General features: G+C 39.6%; 1 long non-coding RNA gene across 1 annotated transcript in view; it reads right to left on the bottom strand.

Annotated features, from left to right (window-relative positions):
- Positions 1–16,879, bottom strand: part of LOC122830694 — a 68,640-nt gene that overhangs the window by 26,827 nt on the left and 24,934 nt on the right. Inside the window, exon 3 of the long non-coding RNA XR_006370582.1 lies at positions 6,963–7,147. This is a non-coding gene — a long non-coding RNA (uncharacterized LOC122830694). The remainder of the gene's footprint in view (positions 1–6,962; positions 7,148–16,879) is intronic.

The raw sequence follows: 16,879 nt of genomic DNA, 5'->3' as shown, positions 1-16,879 counted from the left end.
ACTGACTCATTTTGAAGCCTCAAAGTGGAAAGCTGTAGGAGGACTTTGCTGAGATATGTACGAAAAATGATCAGTTTAATAAAAAATGGCTGACTTCCTCTGGGATTGAACCATGGCTCCAAGAGATTGTTATTGTAAATTTTGAAATGTTGCGTATATCTACAATATTTTATAATCCTTTGTCAAGGTATTCCATGGGGCTAGTTTTTTGGTTTTTTTTGGTTAAGTGGGTCAAAAATGTTTTACTTTTCAAAGTAAAACATGTACATTTCTTGTTGTCGGGGAGTAGGGCTTGGATGATGTCAGCATTTGACAATTTTGTTTGGGACCTGAGGAGGACCCAACCAAGGATTCATGTCTGTGACTTTTTTAGTCGGAGACAAAAAATTTTTTTTTTGGCCAATTCATTAGCCGTAACAATACTAAAGAATACAGTTACAGTATGCCTTTGCAGTGCTTTTGTTGCTCAGGTCTAACTAAAGGGGATCAACCAGATTCCTGATGCTCTATGATGACATCAGCTGATTATTTAGCTGCATATTCTGCATGATTAGCGAAACCAGAACTATTTCATGTTGGAGCTGTGAACAGAAGAAAACCATGAAAACATAAATAATTCATTTTTACCTTAAGGCTAAAACTGGTTGTTAAACTTGAAGAACACAAGATAGACGTGTGCCGTATTTTAATAATTTCTGCCAAACTCATTTGTAAAGGCGAAGAAACAAACTCAATCTATTGCCATAAGAGGAAAAATGTGTTGAGTTTGAAATTTTAAATTGCACTGTCAGATCGTTATGACAAAGATTCAACTATTTGACCTATCCTAGCTTTATTGCTCCTGGAGTCTGCCAGGTTGCAATATTTTTATGCACTTATGTAAAAAAATCATCTGCTCAAAAGAAAACTGTAATGAAAAAAAGAAGAAAGGCTCATAGATTCTGGTGCGGTGGACAGGAAAAATAACGTTTGCATGGTTGGCGAGATTACTCCAGAGGGATTTATGACCACGTCTTAAAACCTTATGGACTGGTAAGAAGTTGCCCCAACTCTCAGACACGCTATAAGATTTCAATTTAGGCAAGCCTTTTTTTTTTTTTTTTTTTTCGTAGGCTACACAAGCTCAACTCACAGACCAGGGGCCACAATTAGCAGCTAGCCATTCTGACCAGGGAGACAGAGTAAATGACATCCATACTTAAGCCTTCCTGAGCCCGAGGAGCTGTGGCACAGAGCAGTCTCAGAGCTCTCCTTCCCCCAGTCAAGCATGGCCTCTTTAGGTGGTCCACACACTATGGTGGGTTAATATATTCTAACTGGTATTAGAATACCCCACCGGAGATCAAGCTCCCAGGAGGTTGGGGTTGGGGGGGTGACCAGGTGGCTGCATATACAGTGAGAAAGAGGAAGAAGCAAAGCAAAAACTGGAATATTGGATGGGTTTTCTTGTTTTGGCTTCAAGGCGGCTGCATAAATCTGGGATCACTCTGGACGCCACATCATCTGAGTAATCACATCCACCTCTGGCATGGATCTTATGCCAGAAAGATCCATGACCAGGAGTCGTTTTAAATGTTCAGTCTACTGTGCTTCTCGGAAGTATGCACGGCCTTTGAACTGTTCCCCCCCCCCTCAACTCGTCACACGCCAGTCACAAACTCTTTGCTGTATTTCTGGACATTTTCAAATCATTGAATGGCTGCAAATTAGTTGGGGGAAAAAAAATAAATAAAACAACATAAAAAGGGATATGTTGCTGCAAATTGGCTTTTCAAAAAAAAAAAAAAAAAAAAAAAGAAAGAGCAGGATGTAAAACTTCAAATGGTGTAGAACAGAAAAAGGGGAAAAACAGTTTAAACGACAAAAAAGTGAGCTTTGACTGTCTTTTTTTCCTTTGCAAATCTTAACTACTTCCATGTTTTGACTGCAAAGAATCAGGAAATGCGGCCTTTGACTGACAATATCTCTTGAATAAATCCATGGTTTACAAAATATCACATAAGCTGCACTTAATAAAACTAATATGCATGTCACTAAGTAAAATTAGATCGCAGTAAAGTTACAACCGGATGGGTGGTGTTCATTTGCTTTGATCCCATATGTCATTAAATTAAGTTGCAATTACAGCTTTAAGTGTGTTGGGGTACGTCTCTTCTTGTCTTGCACATAGATATATATATATATATTTTTTAAACATCCCTTTTTGCAAAATGGCTCACGCAGAGTAAGACAGGATGCAAAGTGTGTTTTAGAGTCATTCTGTTTTTTTAAGTTGTGCCACAGGTTCTTAATTGGATTTAGGTCTGAACTTTGATTGGGTCATTCGAGCACATGATCGTTCTTTGATCTAAACCATTAATTTACAGCTTTGGCTAGTTATGTTTAAGGTCTTTGTCCTGCTGGAGGATGAACTGTTTAAGTTCTTGTGATACCTTTTTTATTTTTTATTTTTTTTTATTTTTTGTTAAGGACCACATCACTTTCCTTCTACTAGAAATCAAAAACCCCTTATCCTGCCCTTTCATGCGCCGTTATGTGCATTCCAAAGTGATGCCATCCCGTCTCGTGCCCACCTCCCGTATCCCCTCCCTCTTCCTTCCATGCAAATTAGAACTTCACACACGTTGCAGCAAGCTGCTGGGCGCTCTGTGATTTCACACGACCAATTAAGGCCCTCTTGGCAGTTGTGTGAACAGTTTCATTAGAGGAGATAATATTGCAAAGTGAAATGATAAGCAATCATTATGATTAATGCGCGGACATTACATTGTTCGTTAATGAGGTGTAAACGATCTCATTATTTTTTGAAAGAGTACAGATTAGATTAAAGTGGAGTGGACAACGCTTCTCGGTGTTCAGACAAGTTAGTGTTAATTAGGCCCAATCTCCAGGAGCAAATGAGCCGCAACCCTTTGGTAAACAATTAGGCTTCCATAGCCGCAGGGTGGACGGACAACGATAGGCAAGCGGATGGATAGATGCTTTAAGATGTGAATGTTGAGAGAGCGTCAAGATCTAAATCAGATTTATTGTTGGATGTCAACAAAGGAGGGGGTGATGGAGCCAAACACTACAGCAAATATTTAAGGCAAGTATTGACTATTTCTTAATGTTAATCATTTCCAGAATGTAATTTTTTTTTTCTTTTGTCCTTAAAAATTTAGCAACGAGGTCATCAGCGCATACATTCTAAATTCTACTTTCATAATTGAATTCTCCTGGAGGCAGTGGCGATACTTGGATGAATGGCGCGCTGGGCGAACGCCTCCTTCCGCCGCACCGACAACCAGTGGAACTCAGGAAGTTATGCGGCGGAGGTCAAATGCAGTTAATCTCCACATAAAATGAGACGGTCTTCCAGGAAACTTGCTAAGAGATTCGTCTGATGATATAATTTTATCTGGTGCTTGTGCCTGCCCTACTCAAATGTCGCTCTGGGCAAGTGTCTTAATGAACAACCTCAAAAACCACCAATAGTTTCACACAAATTGCAGAATGGGGAATTTTTTTTTCCTTTGTGTGTAAAGACAATACCTCTCGTTTGTTGACCAATTGCGCAAAATGCAACGGGAATGATTAAAACATGTAAACTTTCTGTTACGCGTCGACTTTATCAGACATCTGGCAGCAACTCAAAATTATTGATTCTGTAACATCAACAAGTCAAATTCTGGCGATCACAGGCTGTTTTGTAAGAGTTAAAACGGATCAAATCTACAATCAATGAATATAGGGTGGCTTCACAATAGGATATACAACAAAGTTCATTTCTTTTTTCTTTTTTTAAAGGTTTTATTGGCTCTAATGGCCTTTATTTGATAGTTAATTGACAGGAAAGTGAATAAAGTTCATTTCTAAATGAGAACTGCTTACTTCTCTCTAGTATTTACCCAAATATCTTAACCATGAACTGACATGGAATAGTAATGTGTGGGGGAAGAGTGTGGTAGGGAATGGCGACACGTGGGCACTGAATTGGGGAACGAAGTGGGGCGAATTAACCTGAAGCTGCTGTAAAAACAGTGAAAATGGGCAGACATGTAAACACTGTGAAATATTTTTGGTTAAGTATGTGGGCTGCAGTTTTGGGAATTTCTAAAGCAGCATTCAAGGTAAAAAGAAAAAAAACCTCACTTTCAAATTTTTACTTTACTTTTGAAGACAAATTGGGAAAAAAAAAAAAAACAGGACTTTTGTTTCATAAGGCTGTTATTCATTTGATTAATGTCACTCCAACTGTGTTTTTTGTGTTTCTAACAACTAATTTATTATGTTTTGGTTGAAAGTAAGAAAAAAATCAAACAATACACAAAGAAACTGAAACAAAGAATTTAGTTGCTATGCTCAGCCTTAGGTCCAAATTCATTAATTCGAACACAATTGGGGATTTTTGTTCCGTTGGAATGAATTGAGATGTTCTTCTTCATTGTTAAAGACACAAAGGCAACACAACACTTTGTCTAAAGTGGAAAATAGAAAGTTTTTAAACCAACAAATATCAAAAATCCCTCTTACCTCCCCATTAAATCTCTTCACAAAACCAGATCTTCCATCTGACGAGTGGAGCTCCTGTAACTCGTGTTAACACACGACCCGACCGTCCGCAGTGGGAAATGTCCGCCGCCGAGCTGCATTGATTTATTTTATTTTTTTCCCCCGCGCATCTCGTCTTTTCTGACCAGATAGTCTCATATTATGACAAGAAAAGTGACGGCGTAATCCTCCGCCGCCACAGGAGTTATGTTTTGGAGACGCGAGGCCTTTATCAGTGATTGATAACGCCTAAATCAAAAACATATACAAGCATTAGGAGAGTCAATATTTTGCCGGCGACTGAAGGTGACCCCCGGTTCCTGTGTTTGCAGTTTGCGCGCTGAGGGCTTTGATGGTAAATTTGTAAGGGTGGTTATGTGGGGAGGCTATTATGGATTTGCTATCTTGGCCTGAAGTGTTTGGAGCTGATTATGTGATTAAATCAATAATAATTTCTGTTTGGGCTCCTTTGCTCCTCTGCTTCATCTTCTTTTTCCTGTGTAGTTGAGTGGAACGGTGGGCGGGGAGCAGCGCACACAAGTAGAAATGCAGCGCACAGAATGATCACCCACACGCACACACACACACGGAGCTGCCATATGCTGCGAAAAGACAGAACAACTGCGTCCCAGATGGCACAGTGGGCATGTTGGTGGGTCCAGAAATTTTGAGAGAAGAAACATTTTTAACACTTGGAAACACTTAATTGAAGGAGCGATTAAAAATCTATAGTCTTCATACCCCGTAAACCTTTACACATTGTTCTCATATTCCAGCCACAAACTTCTACGTGTTTCACAGGGAGTTGTTTTTTTTTTCTGTTCTTTTTGTTTTTGAAAAAGCAAGAGCATGTTTTTTAAAGATAGAACTCTCTTTCATCAGCATTAAAGCTAAATATCTCTGGAGTTATGTCACTACCAGCTTTGCGCGTCAAGAGGCCTACGTTTTGGTTTTTTTGTTCACCTTTTCTTCACAAAACAGTCCGAACGTCGTCAGATTGGATGGAAACCGTTTGTAAATGTAATATTTCAGATAACTTCATTGGTTCTCAGCTGAGTTTAGCCCTGGGCTTCAACTGGGTCATCCTGACATTCGAATTAGCTTGGATCTAATCACTTTAACTCTTTGTAGGTTTGGGCCTGTTCTCATGGAATTTGTCTCGTTGTCCCTGCAGAAAAAAAATAAAATAAAATAATTCCCACAGCATGACTGTGCCACCACCATGTTTCGCCATGTGTATGGATTGTTCAGGGGTGTTATTTATTTAAGCATTTTTTGATGTACCATTGCATCCTCCTCCACATGTTCGTCTCCAAATGGGATTTTTATTTTTTTACAGCTGTCTTTTAGTGTTGCCATTTTTTCTTGAGGACAGTTTATGGAGTGTGTGGCTAATAGTTGTCATGAGGCTCTCGGCTCCTTCTCTTATTGATCTCTTTGCCCTGTCTGCCTGTTTAGTTGTTTCACATTGCCTAGGTTATTTTTATTTTTTTTTATCTATAATTTTAAGATGAGGAATTTGAACAAATCATACAGCACTGTTTCATAACTTTACTTTGCTTTAAATTTCTCCACAACCTTCTCTCTGACCTTTCGTTCATCTACATCTCTAGTGTTTTCCAACAAGCAAATTGACTCGTATTTGTATTTGAAAAAAAAAACAATTAAAACTTTTCTGAAGGTAATTGATTACTTTGCGTTAATTTTACACCTAAAACTGCCTCCCTGTTGCTCAGAGAATAGTCTTTAAAATACTTTTGCTTGTTTATAAGTCACTGAGCAGCTTAGCACCAAGATGCATTAGAGATCTGCTGTTGTTGCATCAACCTTCTAGACGAATCACATCTCCTGGTTTTGAAACCAAACATGGAGGAGCAGCATTCAGCTTCTTTGCACCTTAAGTCTGGAACAAACTTCCAGAAAACTGCAAAACAGCCGAAACACCGAGATCCTTTAAATCAAGGCTAAAAGCCCACCTGTTAAGAATTGATTTTGAGTCATAATAACTGGATCATTAATCAAAATGACTGAAGTGTACGAGCTTGATGATTTTGATGATGGCGTTTGACAAAACTCAAGGTTTATTTCTTTATTCATAATTGGCTGCTGTATTATGAATAATAATACAGAAAAACACTTTGAACTGCCTTGTTACTTGAGTCAACTTGAAATTTTAGTCATGAAGATGGTTTAAAAAAAAAAAGTGACGCTAAATTCACGGCTTGCGTTTTTGCATAAAAAAAATAAAAAAAACATTGCATAAAAGCTCAAGGGGTATGAATATTAATACTCCTCCCATCTGTAACGCCGTGGCTGTGAATCCACGAAAAATCGGCTCTACAAACTGGAGATAAAGAGGAGAGTAGAAATTCAGTCCGAATTTCAAAATAAAACATGAAAATACCTCGACGTTAGAAATCTGACCTTACCCAGTGATCCAGAACATCAGAGAGGCTCGCCATGCGACGCCCCGACACCTCCGCTCGTTTCCGTCTCCGTTGCGTCTTCGTTTACACCTCACATGCCCCGGCTTGGCTTGGCGACTCGTGCCAGCCACTCCTTAACAACCACAAGTCGCTCCACTGTTTTCCCCGTGCCAGGTTTGTTGTTATGTCTAGACGACAGGAAATGCAACATTACATTTGTTTACAACCAGCAGGAACTAGAACAAGAAGCCGTTACGTGATTAAAGAGCGCTACCCAGAGAGAGTGTAGGCGCGTGTGTGTGTGTGTGTGTGTGGTGGTGGGGGCTCCAACCTCCATGGGTTTGGCAACAACCAAACGGGTTTAAGGAGAACCCGAGCCAAGGTGAAACAGCACCGTGATCCATAAGGTGAAAAATTAATGCTCCGAAGAAAAGTTATAGATGAGTTATTGAGCCAAAACTTGTGATTTCTTTCCGTGTTTTTTATTTTTTTATCTACTTTATTGAAGCTTGTGTTGCTGTGAGCATGCGACTATTAATAATGGGCACTTGTTGTGGCTGTGGCTGCATATGTGTGTGGTTTTGTGTGGCTGAGTTAACTTTCAATCCCTCAGCACCCTCTTAAATCTATAACCAATAAAAATCAGCACCGGCTTGAAAAACAAAACCCAGGGAAACATCTGTAAAACATCGATTTCGCAGATTGCGAACCAACTGCATGGCTAATGAGAAAAGAAATCATTTTTGATTAATTAACCTAAAATTGGAGGATCTAAGCTGCCACTGGGGAGATGACAAGTGCTGCAGGCCTGAGAACACAAAGTGGGGGGCGGAGGGGTAGGAAGGCAGGGGTCGGTACAGTGGAGCTGCTTTCCGTCACTACAGTGAGGGGAAGGAGGCATGGCTCCCATTACTGGGCCAAATTTACCAAGAGCCTCTCTGTGGTGATCAAATAAGAGTCAAATATTTTCCACTTGATGATGACTGTGAGCATTTCATTCATGAGGGGAAACATGTCGGTTGGCTTTAGCCTGGCTGGAATTTACTGCTTCTTACAGTATTTTAGTCAAGTTAGTTTAGGAATGGCTTCACACAGACCACACCGGCCAGCCCGAGCGCGGAGGCCGCTCCTTCGACTCCTGCGGTCACTGTGCAGCGGCGACGTGTTTGTGGGGTTTCTTTCTTTTTTCTTTTTTTTTTCACACTCGGAGAACGTATGCCCGACGTTTTCCCGAAACAGAGCACGTTCAATTGTTCGGAAGAACTCGAATGGGACCGGTGCCACTCCGGGAGACGATCAGGAACAGTCTGGGCCGAAAAACATGATTGCTATAAAATGATGCCCGTCTGGGCGGGTTTGCCAGGATCTAGTGTGTCCGTTGGATAATTCAACGCCCAGTCAACAGTTGGATCCACTTTATTCAATTTTTAACCTTCCTGTAACGGTGAAATTTTGAATGTTGATTTGTAATTTATGAGGAAGAAGACCTCATAAATTACAGTCGTCTCCAGAAAACTGGCTACAGGCTACAAGCTCTGGAGAAAAAAATATTTATTTCAAGGATATTGAAATATGACAACTTTTGGGATGGATTTGAATATCCGATAGATCCAATAAATTTTAGACCGTGAAAATCTGGCCAGATTTTTAATGCCACTTTTCAAAACATATATTCATACCTTAAATATGTGCAATTGTTTTATTTTTCAGTCAAATTGTCTTTGATTGCTGGAAAGGATACACTTTAAGTCTAGTTATGGTCTCAGAAAACAAAAAAACTCTGCATGGCAGAAATAAGCCCTATTTGTTTTAGACATTCAGCTTTTTCAAATTTTTTTTTGGCATTGAAGAATAAAACATTTTATTTTGTCAACCTGAGGAATTGTAGTTTTTAAAATGGTTCAGCGTCTAAAACGGGGGATGTTGATACGCAGCTAAAACCTAACCTCAATAAAATGAATCTAAAATGAATTTTGCAAATGCCCCCCAAAAAATTAAATTGTAAAATTTTTTTTTTTTTTCCCCCAGAAACCAAAATGTCAAAGCATTCCACACATTCCTTAAAAATAAAATGAACAATAAAACACATTTGCAACATCCTGTCAAGATCTTCTAAAATAATTGAAGCCTGTGGTTAAATTGAGTACGTTTTAGATTCAACCCTGGAGCAATTCTTCTGAAATAGCTTCAATCCATTTCATTCACATTCCAGTTTGTTTACTGTATTTTGCTCTTATGACTGCTCTCTCGCTAAAACTTTCACCAACTTTCGCTTTCAGAAAATCAGAAATGTATTTCTTGCCGACTTTTTTCCTGATTGACCCAGTGGACTGGTTTACAATGCAGTTGAATTTCTTTCACTGTTATTATGCTTCATGTTCCGACAATCATAACATTTCCACCTCATGCAAATGGCAGATTTTCTTGCCTTTCCCATTTTGAAGAGGGTCAAAGTGCAGAAAAAAAAAATTAAAACTTCATAGACATTAAGGGAAAAGGATGAAATACAAAAATGTTTCACTTAAAGTCATTTCTAGAATTTATTAGGAGTGCCACAAAATGTTTTTACTTCTCTTTTGTGAGAAGATGTGGCCACAGTGAAGCATTTTTTTAGACTTGCGTTACCGTATTAAAGCATTTCATTACATTTGTCTATTGATGAAAAATATTTCCTCCTACTAAGCCACAAAAATGTTCTGTTCCCGCCGTTCTTCCTATTTAAACTCAGACTCAGTTCAGTCAGATGATGGTGAAAGTCTGGCTTCTCTCGCACTTTGTTCTCCACGCTGCTGCTGCTCTGGCTGACAGAACCTTTAATGCACCTTTAATGTGCTTAGAAGTCTATTTTTTTGGGCGGGGGAAATATTTCCAGTTGTGACAAACACGGCCTTGGCGCGGAAACTAAAAGGCTGCCACTCAACGCGGCTCCATTTAGAAGAAGAAGAAAAAAAAAAGTAAAATGTTCTACACCAGGAGATTTACATTAAGTAGGTGATTATTTGATTTCCAAAAAAGAAAAAAAAAAAGGACTTTTGAAAGTGTAATACTTGACATTTTCAAGTATTTGTTTTTGCCTTGGTAGGAATAATTGTCGCTTATCTCTTTTAAATATTTCATTTATTTATTTATTTACTTCAAATTCATTTCAGTCATGTTTCACATTTTTCACGTATAATTTTTGTTTCCATATGGACTTTTCCTCAAGGTCATCATAGTGTGAGAATCTCATACCAGCCCAGGCTTGGCGAGCAAACAGAACGAGAAAAACAACGTTCTCATGTCAGCGCTGACGAGCGAGGGGTCACTTGAAGAATCATTTCTGAAAATTTCTCTCATTTAGTCTGAAATGTTTTAGTTTTATTTTATTTATTTTTTTAAAACAACAACAACAACAAAAATACAGTAAAGCAATGAGCTGAGACAGAATCATGCACCCAAAGTAGAAGCTGAGCCGTTCCCACAACACAGCTGCTTCTCTGAGGTCCGTCAGGAACTCGCAGAGTTTGTTTGCTTCATTTGCTTCCTCATACAGCAGATTTGACAGACCTACGTGAAAGGAACGGCAGCCTGTAAAGAGTGTGGGAAATCCCCCCCACCGCCTCCGTCAAACAAATCCCTCTTTCCCCTTCCTCCTTTTAATTCTATTAGTTTTTCATAATTCATTAGCGTCCGGGGCTGTTTGGTTCCCGACGCCTTCGCTTCACCGTTCCCCCCCCCCTTGAACGACGTATAATGGTTGTGCCCTAGCAGCTCAGCGGGGGAGCTGCAGTAACAGCCTCCCAGCCCCTCTGATGGCTAGACAGTAGGCCATTGTAAAGCTGAATCGCCATGGATTTATAGTCGCGGTCCTTGGCTTCCCAGAATGCAATGTCACTCTGTCACCATGTCATCAATCTGCAGTCTCTGACCAAAGACAAAGAGGGGAAAAATGGCAGCTTAAACCCGGTGTGGTGGGGTGAAACTTATTTATGCATCATCTCATTTTTATCAGCTGCGCTGTCTGTCATGGGTAAAATGTGTGGATACGAAACGGACAGGTCACATCCTCACCGAGATGGAGGTTAAGAGTAATAGAAAACATCTTTGGACGTGTTTTTTGTTTGTTTGTTTGTTTGTTTGTTTTTTAACTCTGAAATGATATGAGCCAGAAAACCTGCTGCATGGCAGACCTGTTCCACACATCCATGTTCCTCAATAAGAGGAATACAGCGGATAAAAGAATTATTATATTCCACATTTTTACCATAGTACATGAAGACGTAAAGTAATTCCTTCAACTCTATAATCCTGGAGTACTGGAAGCTCCTGAAGTCGTTTTTTTGTTTGTTTGTTTTTTTTTTTCTCCCCTTATGAAGAGGCTGATTTATCAGCTTCATAAAGGAGAGGTTCTGTGTCTTTTTTAAATGAGCGGGGGAAATCTAAATCCTCATGATTAATATGCTCTCGAACCCTCTCATAGCCATGGCAACCAGGGAGGATTCCAGGCCCGCCACATAAAAGTGGCGTTTTTCTGTTGGGTTTTTTGTTGTTGTTGTTGTTTCATCCCCAAGTCTCCCAAAGGTGTTCCTGAAACACAGAATGTTTAAAATGTTTTAACATTGTTCTGCTTAAGATGACGCTAATGACTTTAACAAGATCTCCACTTTTCAGGTCTGCTCTCATCCGACTGTGGTTCATTACTTTTTTAAACATATGTCAAAAAAGATTTGCAACAGGTCGTATGTCTTCTTAAAGTCCAATCATTTCACTCATACAGTCAAAACCTTTTACTAAGTTGGACAAAAACGACTCCTGGATATTATCACTAGTCATAAAGGTAAAAAATGGGATCTATATCTGCAGAACCGAAAGACAAATGAGTGCTTATTACCGTTTTTCTCAGCTTCGTTTTTTCCTTCACGGTACCGTGCGCTGTAGTTATTTTTATGCAAATGTTTAAATACAAAATCAGATGTGAGGGATAAGCAGTCACCTTTACGTCCAGCTTCATAGCCCTTCAAAAAGAAGAAGGCTTCAGTTTGACAAATAAATGTGATTTATTAATATTCCGAGGTCTCAGGAAAATAAATTCTCATTCCACCCCTGGTGTAGACGAATAAAACGCTCCATAAAATATGGGATCCATTCTCCTTCTTTTCAGTGTGCATAAAAATCAAACCCTGTAGCTACTTCTTAGAATGAAGACGCACAAATAGCTGAGATATGTGGATGTAAAAAATAAAAAATAAATAAATAGTAGAGAAAGACCGGGGGTTTGGTGGGGGGCGGACTCACCCACTGTGACAGAAGTTTGCTGTTGACGCCTTGGACCCGTCAGGTAGTCTATGTGAGACTCCTTTAATTTATGGTGTCAATAACGCTGCAGTGGAAACACAGTTAGCATGATGGATGGAGACATTTTGGGTTGACTTTTCTCCAAAGTGCCAATTGTTGAAAGTAAGATAAATAAAAACTGCCATTATCTAAATCACCTCACAATACCTCTGCTGCTGCATGCTGACGCTGTTTGCTGCCTTTCCTGCTTCTAAGGAGTCAACGTTTTCTTTCAGGTGTTCGCCTGAGCGGTCGCCCTTTCTATTTATTTATTTTTTTTGTCCAAGAATGCAACTTTACAAAGAGTTAACTAGCCGGGGAAAACCTAGAAAAACCTAAGAATGTTTTCTGTATGTCTTCACATCTGACCGGAGCACAGTAGTTTGAAGAAAAAGTTTGATTTACCTTCATTACTGCTAAGGGCTTGATTGTTGTCTTGGACAAAAGGTCTTAACGGGAGGCCACAAAGTTCAATTAAATGGAGAGAAGAGAGGTGAGCATTGATTTGAAAGACAGTATTTCAAACTACACCCCAGAGCACAGGGCATGGCTCTCACACTGATGACACTAATTCTTTAGGGAAATTTGTGTTAGTTGGTGTCTAGACGTTTTATTACTCAAGGAAAGCAAAATGCAGCAGCTTCCATGCCTCAGTTAAAGACTTCTGGGCAGCAAAAGTTCGAGATAAGAGGCATCCATCAATCAGATTTAACGGTGAACTGATGAACAGTCAGCTTCCTGATTCAAGTTCTGTTCATCTTTTGAACTCATTGGGGATCGGAGGGATCTTAAGTTATTTCGCTAAACTCTACACTGGGTTATAGAGCAGAAAGATCTTGAATAGAGAAGAACAAATCATGCACTTACTGCAAATGCAATGCAGTTTGGGGTACAAAATGTACCAAAGACTGAAGATGGACACCAAGTAAAGAAGGCAAATGACAGCCCAACACATACCATCTATTTTACTGTAGAAGAGCAAAGCAAACCAAGACAAGGAACATCTGTGAGTGGCGTAAGAGGGAAATCCCACATTCAAATTAGAAACACCTCTAGAAGTGAGTGAGAATGACATACTTGATATTACCTTAACACTTCTAGGCTGAACATGTCGGTGACGACACAGCCAAATTTGCAGTACCGTAATTCCGCCACACTTTGAACTATCTGAAAAATTTCAATGCTTTCTGAAAGGGGAGACGTTGCGCTTTCCGGCCGATATCGGGTCATTACTGTAATTTCACTCCCGCTCTTTTAGTAGTTGACGGATTGCTAGATATCTAGCAGGTTGTCTAGCAATAACTTGCTGGATATTGAAAGTTCCAGTTGTTATGGATAAATGGGCAAATATATTCACTGACAGGACATTTAAAGAACTTTGTACAATTCAAATGAGCAAAAATATCCAGGAGGAGATTTGAAACTTAGGACTCAAAGGATTAACTTCCAATGTTGAATGGCACACTAGTGATGGCCGTCCCACTATGGTGGGAGAGCCACACATTCCAGTTACCCGAGCAAGACTCCAGGTAGTACACTACATCCAGGTATTGTCATGTAAAGTGACAATAGAAAATAATACTCTGTGTTACCTTCCCGTCTGCTTAACATCTTCTTGATTGCTTCATCATTTCCGAAACTCCTGGCCTTGCAATTTTTGATTGATGAGGAATCTATCCATGTAACACTGGCTACACGAGGTGAGGCGGTGATAAAGGGCAAAAGAAAACTCATTTCAGTCACATAGTATATCCTGCAGGTAAACTTTTATATCCAGCCAAACTATACCTTGATTCTGGTTAGAAGCTTTAGGGAGCAGGGTGGTTACCGATTTTGCTTCGTCGTACTTCGTTACAGAGATGGCTATGGGGAAACCATTTTGTTCCATCTTCTAGTTTTTAAAGGGTGACTAGGCTGCTTAGCTTTTGTCCTTTAAAATAGTTCTTAGGTGAAGATGTGGCAGCCATACTAGCTTATACATTCCATCAAAAGGTTTTTTCCACAAGTGATGATGCGGTTGATGAAAACCACACAGTAGGGCGACAACACAATTATGTTTCAGTGTTGTAGGGTTACTCTTAGCAAAAACCCGCAGACATGGCAATAAACAGCCATGTAATAAAAAGAAAACAAAAGACATAGATCATCAGAATGGCTTCTACAAATAGAAATTTCAAAAGCAGACATGAGCATGATCAGGTGGGGTAAGATGAAGTATGTACCTTGGGTGGAACGGTGTACCCAAAACAGATGAAAAGTTCTACAACTTTGAAAGCATTTAGTAAAAATGAAGCGGAAAATGAGCTGCAACAAGAACTAAGTGAATAAGTTCTGTTAAAACTTTTTACTGTAGGGGAGAGCAAAGTGTTTTTCAACAGGAAAAGGTTGACACTTTCTGAATATCTCCATTTTTCCACTGCTCTCCCCAGCCATTTCCCATTTTCATCAACGGCAAAAAAAAAAACACATTTACATGTACATGTTCCATTTCTATTTGTAAAAAAAAGAAATTTAAAAAAAAAAAGAAAACAGGTTTAAACTTTGAAGAACCAGCACCTGACTGCATCTCCTTATCATTTCATTTGAGCATAATGCCAGCCGTAGACTTCAAATGAGTCACACACACACACACACACACACACACCCAAGTAGATTAGCGGGGCTCCTGTGAGTGTGTGTCACATTTTAGTGGAAAATTACAGCTCTTTCAACAATTCCTCAGTCGGAATCCCATTCTAAAGTGGATTTTATCTGCAAATCACAATTATTTTGTTCATGCTCCGTTTTAATGGGCACCCCCACTGCGCTGAAGGAGACACTTCTCTATTCATAAATGTATCACTGCTGGGGAATCATTAACTTATTGTTAGCGGCGCGACTGATGGCTTATTGACATAACAACAGTCAGCCAGCAGTTTTTGTCTTTGAGCCGAGCGTCAATATCACTGAAAACAATGTCATTTAGCCCATTTTCACCACTCCCCTTTAGTGTTTGAGCTCAGTGAAAGTGACCGGAAAGGAAAGCGGGGAGAAAAAAAAAAACACACACACACAAAAAAAACATGAAAAGATAAGTGTATGCTGCATTCCAGAGAGGACTGAAGACTTTTCCCCCCCCCCTTTCCGATGAGACACAGGAAAAACAAAAGCCCCAGATGCCACCCTAACCACTAGAGAGAAGGGTGTGAAATGATGATGAAAGGCAGAAATCTGTGTTTGCTGCAAATGATAAAGTGCTTCTGCTCATGCCAACTTAAGAGAATAGTGATAAAAGCCCAAACAGTGGCAGAAAAAGAAAAAAAAAAAACAAGAAAGCGAGGGGGGGAGAGAGAGAAAGCAGGGACCATAAATTGCAATGTGTGAATTATCTTTAAAGGGAAGCTCCGTCTGGACATTTATGGCCGCAAAAAAAGAGTCATAGAGTCTGACAGTTTGCCCAGATGGTGGCCATCCTCGGTCAACATTCAAATAAAAAACGGAACGAGCATCTCCCTCTGTGTCCCCTCTCGCTGTTCCTCTCCCAGTGAAAGCGGGCTTGGATGAAAGGACGGGGGTGGGCTGGGGTAAAAGTGTTTAAGTAGGCAGAAGTTGTAAAAGAAAAAGAAAGCAGAATCTCTATTCACTGAATGGGCAATCCTTTCTGCCTTGTTGAACTTTATTAAATTCTGTCGTTCTTTCCTTCCCGTCTGACTTCTTCATGTCAGCCTCTCCTCGCGCGGAGCTCAGATGTTTTGATTTTGTCCTGTTTAGGAAATGTGGCGGGCGTTCGCCCTGAGCCAATTCAAATTAGGTAAAAAGGAATAAAATAAAATCCTACAGAGACGCATGTAAAATAAGGTCTTGTTGCATTGGAAACTATCAAATGTATTTAAATACTGAGTGGCTAAATTGCTTTTGAAGGTTTTCAAAGAAATGTATTTAAGGAACACAGTTAGCGGGCTAATTGTGAGTGCTTCATTTACAGCAAAAAGCCAGGAGATAGTTGATAACAGAGAGAGTTGGCTTGCAAATGTATGATCAATTGGCAAATTATGAACACAGAATTGTGAATAAATATACAGCGATTTAGAAGATTTGTAAACGGCTGTTTCAAAAGGTGGAACTATCCTAATGTAGTGATTTTCCAGTCGCTGTTATGAATGAGTTCTCCAAAAGTTCATAGTTTCAGTAATGATCTGTCTTTGTTTCATCTTTGCTTTCTGCTTTCCTGATTAATTCTCCATTTAATGTTTGACTCTGGTCAGAATCTTACATCTTTACTGACGATCTGCTCTTCCTCTGTGGTTCTCGCTGGTGAGTAGAGTGCCTGTGACGCTGCTCCGAATAACGTTCTTAATATTTTCTGATGTTTATGAAATGAAAATGTCAAACCTTGCAGTACCTATGCTGTGCCACCAGGCGGCAGGTATGTAAACATTGGAAGCGCTTTTAAGTTATAGCGGAACTGCGATCTTGAATGGTTTTCAGGAAGTTGATAAGGAAACCGGTCAACTTGTCAGCAATGCTACCCAGCGACTTAGCTAGCTAGCTAAAAGGAACATGCTCAGTAAAATAAGTTTTACAGTGTATGCCTCTGATTTAATGTAAAACCAGGAATGTAAATAAAT

This window comes from Gambusia affinis, linkage group LG05 (assembly GCF_019740435.1).
Source record: "Gambusia affinis linkage group LG05, SWU_Gaff_1.0, whole genome shotgun sequence".
Lineage (NCBI taxonomy): Eukaryota > Metazoa > Chordata > Actinopteri > Cyprinodontiformes > Poeciliidae > Gambusia > Gambusia affinis.
Note: the sequence above shows the minus strand (reverse complement) of the source record. Positions and strands in the feature narration are given on the sequence as shown.